This window comes from Barbus barbus, assembly GCF_936440315.1.
Source record: "Barbus barbus genome assembly, chromosome: 13".
Lineage (NCBI taxonomy): Eukaryota > Metazoa > Chordata > Actinopteri > Cypriniformes > Cyprinidae > Barbus > Barbus barbus.
In genome coordinates this window covers 9320361-9337407 of record NC_136741.1, presented here as the reverse complement: position 1 = coordinate 9337407, position 17047 = coordinate 9320361, and the positions used below count along the sequence as shown (strand labels likewise).

The 17047-nt window shown below is 36.7% G+C and overlaps 1 pseudogene across 1 annotated transcript; it reads left to right on the top strand.

Annotated features, from left to right (window-relative positions):
• The first annotated feature begins 251 nt into the window (after positions 1-251).
• LOC306878975 (BOS complex subunit NOMO1-like) lies at positions 252-16637 on the top strand (annotated as a pseudogene). The gene is made up of 26 exons (XR_013785867.1): positions 252-389; positions 793-882; positions 5406-5451; positions 5549-5649; positions 5791-5896; positions 6044-6194; positions 6325-6502; positions 7023-7164; positions 7252-7383; positions 8315-8451; positions 8570-8657; positions 8733-8796; positions 8950-9045; positions 9158-9358; positions 9518-9600; positions 11011-11170; positions 12476-12602; positions 12717-12830; positions 13181-13308; positions 13659-13800; positions 13907-13990; positions 14059-14169; positions 14255-14356; positions 14467-14573; positions 15153-15245; positions 15361-16637. The product of XR_013785867.1 is annotated as a BOS complex subunit NOMO1-like (transcript).
• The last annotated feature ends 410 nt before the right edge of the window (positions 16638-17047 follow it).

Below are 17047 nucleotides of genomic sequence, written 5' to 3'. Positions count from 1 at the left end.
TGTAAAGGACTTTTGTGACAAATATTGTCTACCATTCCATTCCATGAAAGAAAGCTTCAAAAGCTCAAAAAATCTGGATTCACAGGTTTTCGAGTTCCTCTCCTGAAACAGCAAATGAAAACAATGAATATAGACACTCGTCGTGACTGACCAATAGGAATGAGGTAAAATAGAATTGCCATTAAAATGATTGGTTGAAGTCATCTAAACCATGTGCGGGGTATGTCAGTACGCTTCACCAGTGCTGCACGATGAGTGGAATTAAGGAGCTAACGATTCTTATTCTATCTTTCTTGTATGTGACATTTGTGAATGGTGCTGATGACATTTTGGTAGGCTGCGGGGGCTTTGTTAAGTCAGATGTGGAAATTAATTACTCTGTCATTGAGGTAAGAAGACTTGAGAGTTCTTGTTTAAAAATGATTAGCTGGCTAGCTAGCGCATGCTCTGATATATACATCATCTGCTGTCCTAAACAGTTATGCTGATTGGTTGTAGATCGCATAAACTGGTGATCCGTCTGTCGTGAATGTAGCAGGTTGCATGACAGCTGCCTAACCAACTGTCAAGCATTATCAGCAAAACACATGATTTGTCCGAGCATGCTTAATATTGTTATTAGCATTGCCTCACTCAAAGTAATCACTGAAATTATCTAAATGCATACAGTTAGACGAGCAATTCATGTAGTTCGTATTGTTTTTAAGGGGTTCATTTGAGTCTTTTTATATATATGTATATAAATAGTCAGTTTATGATGACCAACGTTTACTATGTGTGTGTTCTTTACAGATCAAGCTGTACACTAAGCAGGGCTCTCTGAAATACCAGACTGACTGTGCACCAATCAATGGTTACTTCATGATCCCTCTGTATGACAAGGTACTGTAACTCAGGAGTCAGTGGACTGTCAGGCATCCAAGGTCATCTTAGAATGTCTTGCAGCAATTGTTCTGAATCATAAGGAAGTGCATTTCTATGAAGACCTTTCAGCACTCATTAAGGTAGCTTTACTTGTGGTAGGGCTACAATATATTGAGGAAAATTATATCTTTTACCATTTTTAAGCCATGAAATAATGCATCCTCCATGAATGTTTCATATTCTTTCTGGGTTCAGAGCCAAGTAAAAATGACTTTCTGTAACAAGTATAGTCTTACATTAATGGGAATCAAATAGTGAAGAACTGGCTTAATTTATAACGTACTTAACTTGTGCAAAATGATATTAAGAACATCAATATAAGCAAATTATGAGGAGAGTGAAGCTTGCATTCTGCTTTATATTTTACAGTTTTTCCACTTTTGTAATAGCGTATAATACCATTTCTACTTGTACACTACCATGCTATCTTTTTTTTTTTTCATATGACTTATTTATAATTGTTTCAAATTAATCTTAAAAAGTAGTCCTTATGTACAAAGGCTAGACTGATTGCAACAAAAACAATTTTGTTAATCAATTAATCTGTAGATTATTTCTTTGATAAATCAATTAAGGCATGATTTTATGTTCTATACTTAATTGACAAAAAATATTTATCCTATCTATCCAAGGGTTCTCCTCCAAACAATCCACAAATTAAATGCTATGAAAACAAATATGAATGTTTCTAGTTGTTTGTGTTGTTTTCATCTACATAAACTTTCTGGATTCCTGCATTAAAAGCAAATTGTAATGCAAATCACATCCCTTAGTTCGTTTGTGATATATTATGACATAGGATATATTGTGCAGTCCTAATCTGCAAAATTTTGAAGATTTCCTAGGGAAGTTTAAACTAATCACGTTTTGGCATAGTACTCGCAAATTGCTGCAAGCTTTCTCTAGTGGTGTAATTTGGGGCAAAATTCATCTTTGACATGCCCGTCTATTTTTAACTGGAACAGGAGTTCAGTGAGCTGAGGGACAGCCTATCAGGCTCTTACAATGCAGTATTTCATCCTTACACCAGCAGCTTCACCTTAATTCACACCATCAGAGAGGCAGTTTCCAGCCTCAGTCACTTTTAGAAGAGTGTCACAATGTCATATACAGTGCCCTCCATGAGTGTGGAGTCAACACATTTGCAAATATGATTAAAAGATGAATATGAGACAAAACTACAGAATGTCCCATTTTATTATTAGCCGTTTCAACACATACATGTTTTACCAAATAAAAAGAACCGCACTTTTAGAGTTCATCCCACTCATTGATGTGAGCATAAGTATTGGGACAGTTGAACATAAGGCAGATATAAAAGATTAAAAGCTATTATTTAGTTGCCGATCCCTTGCGCACAATCACAGCAGTGAGTCTGTGACCCATAGACATCACCAGACTCTTGGCCTCATCCTTTGAAATACTTTTCTCAGCCTTTAATGCAGCCAATTCCAATTGTTGCTTGTTTTGGGGAGTTTTTACTCTCCTCTTCAGCTGGTTAAATTCATGTTCATTTGGATTTAAATCTGGCGATTGATTTGGGCAATCTAAGACTTTCCATTTCTTTGCCCTTATAAATTCCTTGACTGAACTGGCAGGGTGTTTTGGGTCATTGTCCTGATGCAATATGAAGCACTTCCCAATGAATCTGGTGGCATTTTCTTGAATATTGGTAGGCAAGATGGTTTTGTTCCCTTCCAAATTCATTCTGCTACTGTCATCATACATTAAGTCATTGTAGAGGGCCTGTTCCAGAAGCAGCCATGCATGCCCATGCCATGCCACCACCTCCACCATGCTTTACAGATGAGGCTGTATGCTTGGGATCATTGCAGTTCCCTTTTTTTCTCCACATTTTTGCTTTCCCATCACTTAGATAAAGGTTCATCTTTGTCTCATCGGTCCAAAAACTCTTCTGGCTCACCTTTGTGCTCTTTTGCAAACTCTAATCTTGCCTTTCTATTTTTGGTGCTGGTCATAGGTTTGCATCTTGCTGTGTAGCATCTGTAATTCTGTGTCAAAGTCTCCTGAGGACAGAAGATTGTCAGAGCATCACCCCAGCTTTCTGGAAGCTGTTGGTGATTTTACAGACATGTCTTTTAGGGTTCATTTTCACAGCTTTTATGATTTGTCTGTCATCAACTACTGTTGTTTTTTCAGCCGATCAGGTCGTTGTTGGTTCCTGGTGGTTTCCAAACTCTTGATTTCTCCATGCCCTTTGTTTTTGCTAGAGCTCTAACTGTTTTCCTCTTTTCTTTTAGCATCCAAATTGCTTGCTTTTCTCTCAAAGTCAGCTCCCTCATCTTCATCCTGGTTTGTGTGTGTCATCATCGATTGCAAGATTCAGAATACAGAAGAGAGTAATGGATATAACTGATACAACACAGTCCCTGCTTTTAATATCTGAAGAATTAATGCAACAGCAGGGCTCCAAACTGCGACTAAAATGGTCGCATTTGCGACCAAAAATATTAATTTGCGAGTGAAGTTTTTGCTGAGGTCGCCACTGGCGACTATATATAATTTGCATGAAAGGACTTTTTTCCCGATTGTTTTGCGCGCACATCTTTTGTTATGTTCACGTATTAAACTTACATAAGACGATGCGCATCAAAGTTTTACTGGAAAAGAGTTTCAAACAGTCCTCGTCTCTGCGCACATCTGCTGAAAGCAGTGAGAGAGACCTGGTCACTTCATGCATTTTCTCTGATCGGATATCTATATGATTTGTTAAAACGTTTCCCCATTTACACTTGGCCACATAAATGTGTCTTCGCAAAACGGATATAAATCCGTTCTTCAATTCCCGCTTCATATGCAAATATAACGGAGTTCACGTCAATGAAAGCAATGGATAATTTTATTAACTATCAGCTAATTTCAATATCAAGAGAGCGCGCGGCATCAGCACTGGAAAGATAGGCTAGTCTCGCTTTTAATGAAGAAGATTGTGTGTTGAGCGTCTGCGACTTACTTTCAGGTTCATTCAGTTTGCGCGTCGCTTGCTGAAGAAATACTCCGCTACTCATTCGCGGTGATGCTTGTTGCATATATGCTTAGTCTATATGCTGTGTTCTGTTAATGCATGGACTTCCTGTTATTTGAAGCGCACTTGCCATCCAGTAATCGCAAAAAGCTTTGTGCTGTCTTACTTTTTAATAAACAAAGTATCAGCTTTAAAATGCTACGAAATTCAAATTATGCGGTTTGGGTGCTCTTTAATGCGGACCACAAGCGCACACTTTCGGTAATATAAACACCAGTACCCCGCGTCCACACGGTCCGTGTATGCGTCCGGATACGCATACGGATACGGTCTTTAGCACCTCAGTTAAAGCAGCAAGTGAACCCATTATATATTTCGATTTACTACTATAGTATGAAATGAACATGATCAAAAGGTAGGCAATAAGAAAGCCTATAGTAGGCTACAACTGTTTTATGTAAAAGCTCATTCAGTGTTTCAAACTGAGGAAATGTATAAAGCTTGTAAACATTGCATTGTAATACATTTACCTCAGAATAACCACTCAGTGTCCATAAACTCATCAGTCAGCTAGAAAAATAACTATAAAGAGGAGCGTTTTGCTATATTTATGCGCTGTTGCATATCAATATTTTTACTTATTCTGTTGTACGTGATTCAACTCCTCCTATAAAATTGCATTTTACTAATGAAGAAAAACAGACTGAATGTGTGAAAGACGTGACAACATTTATAGGATGCACTGCACTCAGTTGCCAAGTGATGCTTATGATATTGGTACAGATTCTGTGTAACGAACAATTCTTTGTGACTGTATATTTCAAGTTGTAAAAGACATTTAATTCACACTTTAAGTGAACCTTAGTCCCCCGGTCGACCTGATCATCTACAAGATGGATTAAAATGCTGATAAAGCCTAGAAAAGATAAGACATAAACACATGACAAAATTATTGAAATGTTAAAATAGGGGGGAAAAATAAAATGATAATAATAAAATAAACCACTTTTATTCTGTGGCACCTAAAAAAATAATTTGGCGCCTAAGTTTTTCTTTTATAGGAGCCAATGGCGCCTTACTCGATTTTTTTGTCTGGAGCCCTGCAACAGGACACAGCTGATCGCTTAGAAAGACCTGTGAGGCAACTGTTCCAATACTTATGCTTACATCAGATAGGGGGATGAAACTCTAAAAGTGCTGAACTTCTTAGCTGGTAAAACATCTATGTGTTGAATCACCCAATAATAAAACGTGACATTCTGTAGTTTTGTCTCATATTCATCTTTTAATCATATTTGTAAATGTCTTGACTCCACAGCCAACAGAGAAATTTGTCTTTACTGTTCCAATACTTTTGGAGGGCACTGTATGATATATATGACCCACAAAAAATTCTAGACATTTTAATAAAGTTTGCGAGTCATGCTTCTTGTTAATATTTAGCCTGGTGGTTTCTGTGTATGTTTGTGTTAATAGGGATTACAATCTTTTACAGGGTGATTTTGTTATAAAGATAGAACCACCATCGGGATGGAGCTTTGGTAAGGAATGATTTCACATATCAAGTGGTGTTATATCATGTGATAAAATCATGAATAATTCCATTTAAGAGTTCTTGTATACTTTGTCTGTATGCAGAGCCAACAACTGTGGACCTACATGTGGATGGAATTACAGACATCTGCACTAAAGAACAAGACATCAACTTCGTTTTTACCGGGTTTTCAGTCCTGGGAACTGTAAGGTGAAATTTTATATATCTGACATTGTAATACAGTTTTTTTTTTTTTTTTGTATTGAAAAAAATGAATAAATAATGTATAAAACAGTTGGTGTTGCTCAGCAACCTAACCTGGTTTCTAACCTGTTTTGTCTTTCAGCCAATATTCCGTGTCATGGGATTCTCTGTGATGGGCAGAGTTCTGAATAGTCCCAATGGAGAGGGTGTTGCAGATGCTGTAGTAACGCTTAACAACCAAATTAAAGGTGACTGTGATGATACACTTGAAATTAACATAATTAGGCATAATAGGGTATATCCAAATTACTCCACAATTCAGGCTTAAATAACATATTTATGCTAAATTAACACATTGAATTTATATTTTGCCTCCTCCTTGATCTCTTTCACAGTGGAAACTAAAGAAGATGGTTCATTCCGATTGGAGAATATGACCACAGGCACTTATACCATCAACACGCACAAGGAGCGGATGTTCTTTGAGCCGGTCACTGTGAAGATTGCTCCCAGTACCCCTCAGCTGCCAGACATAATCACTGCAGGGTGAGTATGCAGGCATGAATTGTCCTCAGAAAGCTGTTTTCAGAAGATAAACAAAGACTTGTCATGACAGGTGTCTGTCGTCTAGCTTTAGGGGTCCGATTTGAAATCTCTGCTCCACTGTCATTTTCAGGTTTAGCGTGTGTGGTCACATCTCAGTCACCCATCTTCCTGAGACTGTTAAACAGCTTGGGCACTATAGAATTACGCTCTCGATTCAGAGACTGGATCAGGACTTTTTCCGCACTGTCGAAAGTGACATCCATGGAGCATTCTGCTTTCAAGTTAAACCAGGAGACTACAGCATATAGGTAATGAGAATATATGTTGTGACTTGACTTTAAAGTACCCCTATTATGAGTAATGAAAGGTTCATATTTTGGTTTTGGGAGTCCCCAATAACAGGTTGACATGCATGCAAGGTCAAAAAACACTTTCATTATTTTATAACCGGGGAAACGGCTATTTTTACCACTCCAAAAGTGCCATCTAGTGGCAAAGAATGAATTAGCATTTTCATTCAGACCAATGTGAAAAGACCAACAAATGGGCGGGCAATATGCTAATTTTTCATGTTGACGTCAACATGAAACGGCTTGGGATTCGTTTTAAAAACGATGTTTCAATGATTCAGAGTCGACTCTTTCTTTTGAGAGACAATACCTTTAAACACTGTGCACTTTCAGATTTAACACTTTGCAGGATGTTTTCATTCACTTAGAGCTGTTACACACTTCATGAAAGGTAATTTTCAAAAATCCATATTGGGGCACTTTAAAGTTAGAGTGAATTGCACAGCACATTAATTTAGATACATTGTGTGCCGTACAGGTTACCCTCCCTGAAAGTGATGTGAAGGCTGGACTTGCTCTTCAGCCATACTCTCTCGATATCTCACTTGTGGATCGTCCTATCACCGACCTTCTCTTCACTCAGTTCATAGCATCTGTTTATGGATCTGTGTCCTGTCTTGGTGAGCTGTTTTTTCATGTCCGCTGTCGAATTCAATTAGATAAATGTGCTTTCTGTCTTTGCCTCAATAATTGAGTTGTCCCATCAGTGGCATGTGGAGATCTGACAGTCACTATTCAGCCTGTGAGCAGACAAGGAGAGAGGCAGAACCTCCAGTTGTCTGGCAGCAGTGAAACTATCAGTTTCACTTTCAATAATGTTTTACCCGGAAAGTACAAAGGTAAGCACTGTTTTTACATTTTTGATTTTAATGAGCTATAGAGATGGTTATCATTATGGTATTAAATAGATACACTATCATGCAAATGTTTTTGGTCCGTAAGATTTGTTCAAGAACTGTATATTTTTATTCAGCAAGGATGAATTAAATTGATCAAAAGTGGCATTAAATAATTTTACGTTATTTTACCAAATGAAATTTTACAACTATTTTTTTTTTAATAACCCTGTTGATTTTTACTTTCTATTTTTCAAAGAATCCTGCAAAAAAGTATCAAGGTTTCCACAAAATTATTAAGCAGCTCCATCGCTTTCAACTGTTATAATAATAAGAGATGTTCCTTGAGCACCAAATCACCAAATTAGAATGATTTCTGAAGGATCATGTGACACTGAAGACTGAAAAACATTTGAAAAACCTTATGAACGCTAGTAAAAATAGTCAGCATTTGTTTTTGGGTTTTGTTGTTGTTTGTTTCTTTTTTTCTTTTTCTTTTTATAATATTACCCAGAAATCTATGGTAAATTATGATAGATGACCTTTGGGCAGACTAAACAACTAGACATTATGCAATTAATCAAAATAGAAAAAGTGAGAAAGTATAGAATCAATTACTGTTGTATAGTAAAATATCATCATTATTATTTAATATGAACTTTATAGTACAGTCATATGTTTTATTTATAACTAGAAAAACATCAGAAAGATAAATAATATAGGTTTTCATCTATTTAATATGATTTGTTTGTTATAATTTTGAAAGTTTATTGAACTGCTATATATGATAAACTAAGCGTGTTGTTATTATTATTATTATTATTATTATTTTATTTATTTATTTTTAGCTAAATTGTGCAGGATTTCAGTAGTGTAGACATTAAGTTCACAAAAAATTATGTTTAAGAAAATTAACAACCTCTGGTTGTCGCAGTATCTATCACCCAAGAAGAGTGGTGTTGGAAGCACAAGTCAGTGGAGATCGATGTACTTGACTCATACATGGAGGGAGTAGAGTTCAGACAAACCGGGTACTTGCTGCGCTGTTCACTGTCCCATGCCATTACCCTGGTGAGGACTGAAAACGTTCAATATTTAAAGATGAGTGATCACATAGTTACCCGAATCAGTTATTACAAGCCTAAAATGGTAATGCTGATGATAATACATTATTTGTCCATAATTTTAGGAATTTTTCCAAGATGGCAGCTCACCAGAGAACGTTGGCATTTACAATCTGTCCAAAGGAGTCAATCGCTTCTGTCTATCCAAGCCAGGTGAGCTCAGCCTTTCCTTCAGTTTTGTAAGTTCATAAAACTTAATGTACTTAACATATTTCATTTTAATCTAAGGTGTTTATAAAGTGACTCCACGTTCCTGTCACCAGTTTGAACAAGATTACTACACCTACAACACGTATGTGACTGGTGCCAAGCATTTTATTCAAATTAAAGTAGCTACAACAGCTTTCTACCTTTTGATCCTCTGCTTTTGCAGTATGTGCTTGTTGTGTAACATTATTAAATGAAGTCTAATCCACATTGTTGTTTTTCATCCTTCCTTCCTCAGGTCTGCCCCAAGCATCTTAACCCTAACTGCTGTGAGACACCACATGACAGGACTCATCACCACTGATAAGATGCTGGATGTCACTGTCACCATCAAGTGAGTGAGGGAATTGTTATTATGTGTGTCTAAAAGAGTAAAGTCTGTCTTGTTTGTTTGAGTTCTGGCTGTTGCTTTCAATACACCTGGTGGTTTTGTTTTATTTTGGTAGATCTTCCATTGAGAGTGAGCCTGCTTTGGTTCTGGGGCCCCTGCGCTCAAACGAGGAGCAGCGATGGGAGCAGCAGGTTCTGGAAATAGCTGCCCGTAAGAAGGAGAGGGAAGAAAGAGGAGACGAGAACAGCCCTGCTGTGGAAGAGAAACCAGATGAACTCCATGAGCCTTTCCACTTTGAATTCTCCTACTGGGCACGGTATGATTTTGGAGGATGTTTGCCAGCATTTTCCTCTTCTGTCTGTGTTAGAAAAAATATTGTGAAATGTTGCAAAGAACGTATATCACATTGTGTCTTCCTACCAGTTACAAATTTCATGGCCTTAATTTTATATCTTGTCTCTGTTGGCTATTTTAGGGCTGGGGAGAAGATCACAGTCACACCTTCATCCAAAGAATTTCTGTTTTACCCTCCTGAAGTAGAGGCAACAATCACTGGAGGTTAGAGTGCAATCTTTATAGCTTTTTTTATTTTATACTAAGGTCCTAGACACAATTTCTACACAAAAACAATTATGGAACAAATTGCAAACAACGTCTGTTCACACAAAGAATTAAATTAATATTTGTCAAGCTACATAAAAAGGAAATCCACAGTAACACGTACTGTAAGGTGACACTGACCAACAACCAAATTCATGCAGTTGAATCATACAAAAAAAAAAAAAAAAAAAACAAATATAAATATATATATATATATATATGTATATGTGTATATATGTATATATATATGGTTAAAAATGTTTTAAAGTTAAAAAAATTTACTATTAGGGGGTACAACACCTTGTCACTGGCCAGTACCTTTATAGGAATAACTTATCTAGCCCTAAAAGGTGCATACTAGTACCTTAAGGATACATATTACTAGGGGTGGTATATAAAATACATTTGACAACCGTTAGAAATATTTGGATATCGCGGTTACATGTTCACTTGACATTGCTTTGCTACATAGTCACAAAAACTTATTGTTTGCGTTTTTAAGCATTGCAAGTGATTTTAAGCTGTTGAAATGCAATCAGCAGCAAAAGAAAACTCATTTTGCTATATGCGCGCACTGTCTGAGAAACTGTTTCTGAGCGCAGTTCAGAGAGGCGTGCGCATGTGAAGATGGGGTTAATAGAGCACGGGAGCATTTTTATTATTGCTGCTTTACAGGCCTTTAACAGTTAAATATACACACTTGTATGTTTCAAAATGCCCATCTTTTCCAGTATCCTCGTAAACACAGTAATTTAGGTCTTAAGTGAAAGCAAACAGCTCAGAAAGAAAAAAATGTGTGTAACAGTATATTGGATCCGGGCAGGGGCAGCGCTTAAAGTGGCAGCAGTCTAATATTCCTGCTGTCTGTCATTCATGTTAAATAGAATTACTTATACTGTGATATATCATTTGGGTCTTATTTTATTAAATGAACAATTTTTGCTCTTTTTTTTTTTCTGTACCTTTTGCTATTCTGCTGAATAACACTCTTGTAGAGATTAAAAGCAAATGAATACTTGATGGATTTAACTCTTTAGAGTGTGAAACAACACAAAGCTACAAACACCTTCAATTTACTTGTTTTAGGATACATTTAGAAATAAACTCTGTGGGTAGGTGGCCCTCCAGAACAAAACTGGACACGCCTGATGTAGACCCAGGCAATGTATCTACCTTATTTTTACTATAACAGCAGGTGCTGCCATTTGTAACTTGAATGTGCCAGACTTCCGGTTATTTTTAACTATACAAAACGGCTCATTATGCTGCTTGAAATGTGTCACTAATATCACTCAGAAAAATGGGGTTTCAGTTTTACCCCAGTTTTATATTTGAAACTGATATACAATGATTGATTTGTTTTAACAGAGAACTGCCCAGGTCAGATGGTTGAGATTGCAGGCCGGGCAGGACTGTTCCTCACGGGGCAGGTGTCACCTACACTGGAGGGTGTGGAAATCTCCATCAAGGAGAGAGGAGCTACAACCCCTCTCATTACAGTTCTCACGGATGAAACCGGAACCTATAGGTATCTCACTTAATCACAAACATACTGCGTTCATTTATTTAATACCTCTCTTAACTGTGTATTTAATAATGCATATTAGCTTTGTAAGGCTCCACGCATCCGGCCCAAGGAAGGTCTCCGGTGGTGGATGAAGGTTTCCTGCGTGCTCGGTCTTTCCAGTGTGCACAGTTCTTCAATTTTAATTAAACTTTAATCTGACTCCATTTTATCATTTAATCTGACTCCATTTCTTTATGACCTCATATTTAACTTGAAATACAAATTGATTGCTTGTCCGTTTCTAATTTATTATTCTGATATTTGATTATTCTAGTTAACTCTTGACTTTATATTTACTCGTTCATTCGGTTGCTCATGTCTTTAACAAGGATGCAACGTAATCTACTAGAGTCAATAATTACAGAGTAAAACAGAATAAGGTCAAATGTAACAATTTATTATCAGTCAGGTAAATACTGTATGTATTATTTCAATTCCACAGCAATTCAAAGAGATCAAATCATATCAATACAAAACATCGAATTCTCAGAGATAAATCTATGAGTAAAGAATGCATACCTGACTTTATAGAAATACATAGTGTAAGGTATTACACTACGGGCTTCTGACTACAGAATCGCCCCGATCCTTTTGCCACATTCTCTTTAAGTACCTCAGACCAGAATAAACATTCCCCAAACTCGAGACAGGAACTAACAATTGTAATTTGCAATTTAATCAAGTCGAGTTGGCACCTTTTGGGACAGAAGGTAATTTGCATGAAAACCATTAGGTGTTGGGCTCCACCCTCTACAGTATGCAAAATGTCTCTGAACTCTTAGGATTTGTATTATCTTTTAGTTTACTTCTTATAAGAATGAGACCATTGTACCAGTCGCTCTGAGACAATTCAAATGATACCAAACATGACTGTAAATAACACTTGCATTAATGCAGAACATTACATTTCTGCTATTGGCCATTCTGAGTGAGCTGAGTGAAAGGAGAGATGGGTGAGGGGAGAAGTGGATGAAAAGGAACTGATGCATATGTGAGAGAGGCATTTTCTTGTATTCTCTCTCAGTGGGATGTGGAGACAGATGTCTGTATGTTAATGTACTGTGTGTGTGTTATCCATCTCGGGAGTCCAAAGTGTCTGAGTTTCTGTAATTCTTACAGCTTAAAAGCATGGTTCATAAATATGTCAACATGAATGACTGTTGGCCTATTAGAAATAAAGTGCCGTCATTATGGCTGAAATCTTAAATGCGCTCTAGCATTCTAAACAAATAAAATTAATATTATTTTTTTCCCCTTTAAAACCAGTGTTGGACCCCTACATAGTGACTCTCTGTATGACATCAGTGCCAGTAAAGAGGGCTTTGTCCTGACTGCAGTAGAGGGAAGCACAGGAGACTTCAAGGCGTTTGCCCTGGCAGGCGTCACTTTTGAGGTCAATGTCACATTAATGTCTTCTCATCATCGAGTTGAACCATCTATCACATTTCATTAAGTATCTATGAATCAAATGGTTAATTTGGTTTATTTTGTTTTTCTTGCCCCTCAGATAAAGGCAGAGGATGGCGTTCCTCTCTCTGGGGTTCTGCTGTCTCTCAGTGGGGCCAACTTCCGCTCAAACATGCTCACTCAGGACACTGGTCTCCTCACCTTCAACAACCTGGTACTGTCTTCTCAGCCCCTTATGGTCATCTTCTTGACGTGTTAAACACATTATTGTACAATCTACCTCATGTTATTGCAAATCTGTGTGACGCAAAATATTTTTAAATTTTTATTTTTTAAATGGTTTAATATTTTTTGCCCTTACAATGAAAGTCAGCGAAGTTAAAAACAACACTGACTGACGTTTGATTGCATGTTCAAGAAAACAGAATGCTCATTTTGGCTGAACTATCTTTTTAAATGTATGAATAAAAATAATGCATACATATAATGAGTACAAACAGCATGCATTGTTAAAATGAAGTACACAGAGATTGTCTTCATTTATCCTCCCCCCCCCCATCTCAGAGTCCTGGCCAGTACTATTTCAAGCCCATGATGAAGGAGTTCCGCTTTGAGCCCTCAGCACAAATGATCACAGTAGAGGAAGGACAGGTCCTCCATATTCCCATCACTGGCTTCAAAACAGCTTATAGGTCAGCAACACACAACATGTTAGAATATGCACTGCCTGTTAAAATTCTTAGTATAAAAGTTAGGTAATTTATGCAGATGTACACTAAGTCCCTTAGTACACAAAAACTGAAGTTAATTGATCAAAAATACAGTAAATACACTATTAATTTGATTTCAATATTTTTTTTTATTTATTCCTGTGATGTTAACAACACATTCATTTGAAATATAAATTTTTGTAACATAAATGTCTTTACTGTCATTTTTGAAGAATCTGATAAAAATAAATCCGTGTACGTATTGAACATTTTACAAAATATGCCCTTTCGATTGTGGGGTAAATATTCTATTTTTGTGCACTTCGTCTCAGCTGCTATGGAACAGTGCAGTCAATAGGCGCCGATGCGGAGCAGGGTGTTGCTGTGGAGGCAGTGGGGCAGGGAGAGTGTGGCATGTACAGTGAGGATACGGTTACTGACGAAGAGGGCCGCTTTAGACTCAGAGGCTTGCGGGTAAGACTTTATTGGAGAAAACTGTTTAGACAAACATTAAGACTCCCAAAAGTTCACATCATTTTAAGATTCTAAACAAAGCTTGCGTTTCCTTTGTCAATGTCAGCCTGGGTGTAACTACAACATTCAGCTGAGAGGAGAAGGAAATGATCACATTGAGAGAGCATTACCGCCACACAAAACCATTGAGGTGAGCATAGAAGTTTTAGTTGCCTTTTTTCTTTACACATTTATTTGTTTATTTTTGGATGGTTTTAGGTGAGCAACACTGATCTTGAAGGAATAAACATAATCACCTTCAGACAGATCAATCAGTTTGATCTGAGTGGCAATGTCATCACTTCCCCTGAGCATCTTCCCACTCTCTGGGTAGGTGCAGTAATTTAAATACTGCTTTAAAATGGTTTCTCTTATTTGATCAAATCTCAAAGTCATTGTTCCTCCTTCTCTAAAGTTGAAGCTCTATAAGAGTGACAACCTTGACAATCCCTTCCAGAGTGTGTCTCTTGGCCAGTCCCTGTTCTTCCACTTTTCCCCCCTGCCACGTGATGGAGAGGTACTTTTATTATGTTTTACAATATTCATATTAATCTGCCCATACTTTGATTTTTAAGTATGGTAGTGAGACATTTTATTTATTAATTACATTTTATTGTCTTCTTGCAGAGCTATGTGTTGATGCTACACACATCACTCTCTTGCTCCCAGTATGACTTCAAACTCCCACAAGTCTCGTTCACATCTTCTGGTTACCACTAACCTTTAACCCTAAGGTAACAACCTTGTCACACAAAACATTATTTTTTCTTTGTCCAATGATCAAATTGTGAGAATAGATCATTCATCTGCGATTTAGCTTGTCATTTGGTGTAAAAAAGATCGAAATTCTACATTCAAAAAGCTGTTCGTGAGTGTGACTTTTTTTTGTGAAATGTTATGACGAAGTTATGATTTCTCAAGTCGTCACATGTATCTATATAGCACTTCCTACAATCCAGATTGTGACCGCATGTGCGCAGTTATGTTAATGTTGCAGAATTCATCAATTAACAGCTGTAAGCATATCAGAAAACACTGGTGTCATTATTCAACTCAAGTCAGTTCAGTGTTGATTCATTTCAACAACAGTGTCAGTGTTGCCAAGTTCATCAATTATTAAACAAGTTAAATTCAGCTCTAAAGCAGCTCTACAGAAAGCAACAGTATCATCATCCAGTTCAGTTTAGTTCAAAACTTCTGTCGATAGTGTCAGTGCAGTTGAATACATCAAAAATATTATGATTATTACTAATTGTCTTTTAAAGCCCAAACTCTTAGATTTAATTTGTATGAATTTGTTTGGCTTTCCACAGAGGAAAATACCAGATCAAGATGTTGCCCAGGGATCTTTCATCGCCCTTCCTCTAACATTACTCCTGTTGCTTGCTGTCTATAATCATGAGCGGGTACCAGTTTCTTTTTCTTTCAGAACCTATTAAAAAAAAACTTGACAATCTTGACATTTTCTATAGCTGCTGTTCTTATGACATTATGAAGATAATGATATTGTGTTGTTCCCAGGTGATCCCACTTCTTCTGCAGCTGGTCAGCCAGATCCAGGGAGTTCGAGGACTCGCTCAGGCAAGCGGGGATGGACTCCCTGTGGATGAAGCCAAACGCCAATCAAAAAGGCCAAAGACGAGACGTACATGAGACCTAAGTATGTCCTAATATGAAGGCCAAGCCAGTCACTGCGTTCAGATCTCACAAGCGTCCAGTGTCAGACATCACATAAGACCATTTTGGTCTGATCATAAAATGCTATCATAAAAAAACAACCTCACATGGGGTCGACAAAGATTTTTGGACATATTAATTCTTGCTGAATCTCACATGACCTAAAGTTCTTTTACTGTGGTGTCCTGGTTACACAGATCCCTATATTTTGCAGTCCTTAACATGTGAATGTGGCTTGGAGATTGTGTATTTATGTTTGTGAGAGACTGCTCAGGGAGGATGGTTGATTTAAGAGACTTCAAATGTGTGTGCGGTTTTATTTTATTTTTTATTTTTTTCAGTAGTATAAAGAGTCATTTTTTTTCATGATTCCAGTAGCCTGAATGACTAGATTTTATTGAACCACTCCAATTAAAAAAAGTTATTATCAGTTCAGTTTTTTATAACTTTACTAGAATTTGTAGAATTAAGATGTAATTGGAAAAATTAAAAACGAATATTTTTTTAAATATAGAGATTAATAAACATTTGACCCATTAAATTCATTTTATATGATTTTTGTTTCCCTTATTTGTTAAATGCCACAGAACAACTAAAAGCTTCCAAAAATACATTTTTCAATTCCTTAAAGGTAAATGACTTGCTGCTATATTTGATGGGTTCAGTACATATTCATTCCACTGCATTCATATGATCATCATTTGATAATATGTACGGTTGTAGAGAGAGAAAAAAAGATAAAGTGTTTTTGAAATTATTCTTCATTGTGTTTTGGACATTTGTTGTTTAGACCCCCCCCACCTGGAGCAAGAAGTCCTGTCATCTGATGCTGCTACATAAAGCACATCTGACATTGAATCAAGTTTCCATCCAGATTTTGCGCTGTTGCTGTTTTGTTATCGACAAAGAGATATGCGTTAAAAAAAACTTTGCTGTCTACAGCCTGTTACCACCCAACTGGCCTTTTACCAATAAAATGGTGTGCGTCATGACGTCATCCCTAAAAAAACTAATTGTCGCATAAATTTTGGTGTATCGCAAAAAAAATTTGCCCTTGAGCTGTTTCCATACATAATTTATCCTTTTGCGTAAATTATAGGCTAGGATAGCTGTTCTTCATCCATTTGAAAAAAAAAAAAAAAAGCCTATATTAAATTGTAGTACATAAAATCATTTTTATTAAGTGTCATGAGTTTTTTTTTTTTTTGTACTTTGTTATAGACTAGATAGATAGGCCACTGTTGATAATCAAGCAATGATCATAAACCGTTGCAGTTGTATTATTATTATTATTTCTGATTAACTTTTATAGGAAATATGAATGTTCATTCCGGTTATTTTATTTCTCCTAACCGACGGTCATATTAACCATTAACCGACAAGATTATGTTAAATTACAATTAAATTAAATTTAAATTGATAGGTGGCTTGACCCATTACAAATACCTAAATTTGTTTTCCAGGGATTTATTTTATACACGCAAAAAGCAGCATAAACAACATGAGTGTGAGGATTCAGGCACCTGCAGCG